The sequence below is a fragment of the Procambarus clarkii genome, chromosome 77 (assembly GCF_040958095.1).
Source record: "Procambarus clarkii isolate CNS0578487 chromosome 77, FALCON_Pclarkii_2.0, whole genome shotgun sequence".
Taxonomy (NCBI): Eukaryota; Metazoa; Arthropoda; class Malacostraca; order Decapoda; family Cambaridae; genus Procambarus; species Procambarus clarkii.
Genome location: NC_091226.1, coordinates 23,747,259 through 23,753,443, shown reverse-complemented (window position 1 = coordinate 23,753,443; position 6,185 = coordinate 23,747,259).

Genomic DNA, 6,185 nt, shown 5'->3' with positions numbered 1-6,185 from the left:
ATTGATTAGATAATAACCTTAAATACTTCATTTTCAATCAACTATTTGTTTCTCGTTAAAATACTGAGTAAGATATTGAAAAGGGGAGAAGTTCTGCTTTTATTGCATATATCGAAGTTTCAGCCGGAATAGAGCGGTTTTCGTGTACATCTTCCATCGGTAATATAAACGGAAAATCAGGAACATTTTAGTTAATTCTAATGAAAACACAGGTTTTTATCATTTGTATTGGAAACAACATTGTCATATGTCTTTTCTTGGATCTAAATAATACGAAACCTCTCTCTATGATTTGAAGTTAAAATCCTCATATATGGTAAAATAGTGACTTTTTTCACATTTTTCATGTAGTGTGACTACGTAAATGTATTCGTTTTTACCAATATTTCGATACTATTTCATGTAGAATCACGATATGTGATTTGGCCTTCAAATCTCAGAATGTCGCATAATATTGCATTTTAAGCAAGTTTTCTTGCATTTTGTTTCGTACGAAAAATCTTCGAATTTAGCAATATTTTGACGTTTATTATCTCCTTTTCCTTCAAGTGATTAAAACAAAATATCATCGATTTAGGCAATATTTTGCCGTTTTTCCACGTTTTTGTGAATTTTCAGTTTATGGGTATTTATTCATTATATATACGATAAAAATGATGCAAACACATAATTGATTAGATAATAACCTTAAATACTTCATTTTCAATCAAATATTTGTTTCTCGTTAAAATACTGAGTAAGATATTGAAAAGGGGAGAAGTTCTGTTTTTATTGCATATATCGACGTTTCAGCTGGAATAGAGCGGTTTTCGTGTACATCTTCCATCGGTAATATAAACGGAAAATCAGTAACATTTTAGTTAATTCTAATGAAAACACATTGGTTTTTATCATTTGTATTGGAAACAACATTGTCATATGTCTTTTCTTGGATCTAAATAATACGGAACCTCGCTCTATGATTTGAAGTTAAAATCCTCAAATATGGTTAAATAGTGACTTTTTCACGTTTTTTACGTAGTTTGACATTACGTAAATATATTCGTTTTTACCAATATTTCGATACTATTTCATGTAGTATCACGATATTTGATTTGGCCTTCAAATCTCAGAATGTCGCATAATATTGCATTTTAAGCAAGTTTTCTTGCATTTTGTTTCGTACGAAAAATCATCGAATTTAGCAATATTTTGACGTTTATCATCTCATTTTCCTTCATGTGATGTAAACAAAATATCATCGAATTAGGCAATATTTTGCCGTTTTTCAACGTTTTTGTGAATTTTCAGTCTTTGGGTATTAATTCATTAAATATACGATAAAAATGATGCAAACTCATAATTGATTGGAAATTAACCTTAAATACTTCATTTTCAATCAACTATTTGTTCCTCGTTAAAATACTGAGTAGGATATTGAAAAGGGGAGAAGTTCAATTTTTATTGCATATATCGACGTTTCAGCCGGAATAGAGCGATTTTACGTGTACATCTTCCATCGGTAATATAAACGGAAAATCAGGAACATTCTAATTATTTCTAAAGTTAATTCTAATGAAAACAGATTGGTTTTATCATTTGTATTGGAAACAACTTTGTCATATGTCTTTTCTTGGATCTAAATAATACGAAACCTCGCTCTATGATTTGAAGTTAAAATCCTCAAAGATGGTTAAATAGTGACTGTTTTCACGTTTCTCATGTAGTTTGATATTACGTAAATATATTCATTTTTACCAATATATCGATACTATTTTATGTAGTATCACGATATGTGATTTGGCCTTCAAATCTCAGAATGTTGCATAATATTGCATTTTAAGCAAGTTTTCTTGCATTTTGTTTCGTACGAAAAATCATCGAATTTAGCAGTATTTTGACGTTTATTATCTCCTTTTACTTCATGTGATTAAAACAAAATATCATCGATTTAGGCAATATTTTGCGGTTTTTCCACGTTTTTGTGAATTTTCAGTCTATGGGTAATAATTCATTAAATATACGATAAAAATGGTGCAAACACATAATTAGTTAGAAATTAACCTTAAATACTTAATTTTCACTCAACTATTTGTTTCTCGTTAAAATATTGAGTAGGATATTGAAAAGGGGAGAAGTTCGGTTTTTATTGGATATATCGACGTTTCAGCCGGATTAGAGCGGTTTTACGTGTACATGTTCCATCGGTAATATAAACGGAAAATCAGGAACATTTTAGGTAATTCTAATGAAAACACATTAATTTTTATCATTTGTATTGGAAACAACATTGTCATATGTCTTTTCTTGGATCTAAATAATACGAAACCTCGTTCTATGATTTGAAGTTAAAATCCTCATATATGGTAAATTAGTGACTTTTTTCACGTTTTTCATGTAGTGTGATTTTACGTAAATATATTTGTTTATACCAATATTTCGATACTATTTCATGTAGTATCACGATATGTGATTTGGCCTTCAAATCTCAGAATGTCGCATAATATAACATTTTAAGCAAGTTTTCTTGCATTTTGTTTCTTACGAAAAATCATCGAATTTAGCAATATTTTTTAAGTTTATCATCCAATTTTCCTATATGTGATTAAAACAAAATATCATCGAATTAGGCAATATTTTGCCGTTTTTCCACGTTTTTGTGAATTTTCAGTTTATGGGTATTAATTCATTATATATACGATAAAAATGATGCAATCACATAATTGATTAGATAATAACCTTAAATACTTCATTTTCAATCAACTATTTGTTTCTCGTTAAAATACTTAGTAAGATATTGAAAAGGGGAGAAGTTCTGTTTTTATTGCATATATCGAAATTTCAGCCGGAATAGAGCGGTTTTCGTGTACATCTTCCATCGGTAATATAAACGGAAAATCAGGAACATTTTAATTAATTCTAATGAAAACACATTGGTTTTTATCATTTGTATTGGAAACAACATTGTCATATGTCTTTTCTTGGATCTAAATAATACGAAACCTCGCTCTATGATTTGAAGTTAAAATCCTCATATATGGTTAAATAGTGACTTTTTTCACGTTTTTCATGTAGTTTGACATTACGTAAATATATTCATTTTTACCAATATTTCGATACAATTTCATGTAGTATCACGATATGTGATTTGGATTTGAAATCACAGAATGTCGCATAATATTGCATTTTAAGCAAGTTTTCTTGCATTTTGTTTCGTACGAAAAATCTTCGAATTTAGCAATATTTTGACGTTTATTATCTCCTTTTCCTTCATGTGATTAAAACAAAAACTCATCGATTTAACCAATATTTTGCCGTTTTTACACGTTTTTGTGAATTTTCAGTTTATGGGTATTAATTCATTATATATACGATAAAAATGATGCAAACACATAATTGATTAGATAATAACCTTAAATACTTCATTTTCAATCAACTATTTGTTTCTCGTTAAAATACTGAGTAAGATATTGAAAAGGGGAGAAGTTCTGTTTTTATTGCATATATCGACGTTTCAGCTGGAATAGAGCGGTTTTCGTGTACATCTTCCATCGGTAATATAAACGGAAAATCAGTAACATTTTAGTTAATTCTAATGAAAACACATTGGTTCTTATCATTTGTATTGGAAACAACATTGTCATATGTCTTTTCTTGGATCTAAATAATACGGAACCTCGCTCTATGATTTGAAGTTAAAATCCTCAAATATGGTTAAATAGTGACTTTTTCACGTTTTTCACGTAGTTTGACATTACGTAAATATATTCGTTTTTACCAATATTTCGATACTATTTCATGTAGTATCACGATATGTGATTTGGCCTTCAAATCTCAGAATGTCGCATAATATTGCATTTTAAGCAAGTTTTCTTGCATTTTGTTTCTTACGAATAATCATCGAATTTAGCAATATTTTGACGTTTATTATCCCCTTTTCCTCTATGTGAATAAAACAAAATATCATCGATTTAGGCAATATTTTGCGGTTTTTCCACGTTTTTGTGAATTTTCAGTCTATGGGTAATAATTCATTAAATATACGATAAAAATGATGCAAACACATAATTAGTTAGAAATTAACCTTAAATACTTCATTTTCACTCAACTATTTGTTTCTCGTTAAAATACTGATTTGGATATTGAAAAGGGGAGAAGTTCGGTTTTTATTGCATATATCGACGTTTCAGCCGGATTAGAGCGGTTTTACGTGTACATCTTCCATCACTAATATAAACGGAAAATCAGGAACATTTTAGGTAATTCTAATGAAAACACATTGGTTTTTATCATTTGTATTGGAAACAACATTGTCATATGTCTTTTCTTGGATCTAAATAATACGAAACCTCGCTCTATGATTTGAAGTTAAAATCCTCATATATGGAAAATTAGTGACTTTTTTTCACGTTTTTCATGTAGTGTGATTTTACGTAAATTTATTTGTTTATACCAATATTTCGATACTATTTCATGTAGTATCACGATATGTGATTTGGCCTTCAAATCTCAGAATGTCGCATAATATTGCATTTTAAGCAAGTTTTCTTGCATTTTGTTTCTTACGAAAAATCATCGAATTTAGTAATATTTTTGAAGTTTATCATCCCCTTTTCCTCTATGTGATTAAAACAAAATATCATCGAATTAGGCAATATTTTGCCGTTTTTCCACGTTTTTGTGAATTTTCAGTTTATGGGTATTAATTCATTATATATACGATAAAAATGATACAAACACGTAATTGATTAGATATTTACCTTAAATACTTCATTTTCAATCAACTATTTGTTTCTCGTTAAAATACTGAGTAAGATATTGAAAAGGAGAGAAGTTCTGCTTGTATTGCATATATCGAAGTTTTAGCCGGAATAGAGCGGTTTTCGTATACATCTTCCATATTAATATAAACGGAAAATCAGGAACATTTTAGTTAATTGTAATGAAAACACATAGGTGTTTATCATTTGTATTGGAAACAACATTGTCATATGTCTTTTCTTGGATCTAAATAATACGAAACCTCGCTCTATGATTTGAAGTTAAAATCCTCAAATATGGTTAAATAGTGACTGTTTTCACGTTTCTCATGTAGTTTGATATTACGTAAATATATTCATTTTTACCAATATTTCGATATTATTTTATGTAGTATCACGATATGTGATTTGGCCTTCAAATCTCAGAATGTTGCATAATATTGCATTTTAAGCAAGTTTTCTTTCATTTTGTTTCGTACGAAAAATCATCGAATATAGCAATATTTTGACGTTTTTTATCTCCTTTTCCTTCATGTGATTAAAAAAAAATATCATCGATTTAGGCAATATTTTGCCGTTTTTCCACGTTTTTGTGAATTTTCAGTTTATGGGTATTAATTCATTATATATACTATAAAAATTATGCAAGCACATAACTGATTAGATAATAACCTTAAATACTTCATTTCCAATCAACTATTTGTTTCTCGTTAAAATACTGAGTAAGATATTGAAAAGGGGAGAAGTTCTGCTTTTATTGCATATATCGAAGTTTTAGCCGGAATAGAGCGGTTTTCGTGTACATCTTCCATCGGTAATATAAACGGAAAATCAGGAACATTTTAGTTAATTCTAATGAAAACACATAGGTTTTTATCATTTGTATTGGAAACAACATTGTCATATGTCTTTTCTTGGATCTAAATAATACGAAACTTCGCTCTTTGATTTGAAGTTAAAATCCTCATATATGTAAAATAGTGACTTTTTTCACGTTTTTCATGTAGTGTGATTTTACGTAAATATATTCGTTTTTACCAATATTTCGATACTATTTCATGTAGTATCACGATATGTGATTTGGCCTTCAAATCTCAGAATTTCACATAATATTGCATTTTAAGCAAGTTTTCTTGCATTTTGTTTCGTACGAAAAATCATCGAATTTAGCAATATTTTGACGTTTATCATCTCATTTTCCTTCATGTGATTTAAACAAAATATCATCGATTTAGGCAATATTTTGCCGTTTTTCCACGTTTTTGTGAATTTTCAGTTTATGGGTATTAATTCATTATATATACGATAAAAATGATGCAAACACATAATTGATTAGATAATAACCTTAAATACTTCATTTTCAATCAACTATTTGTTTCTCGTTAAAATACTGAGTAAGATATTTAAAAGGGGAGAAGTTCTGTTTTTATTGCATATATCGACGTG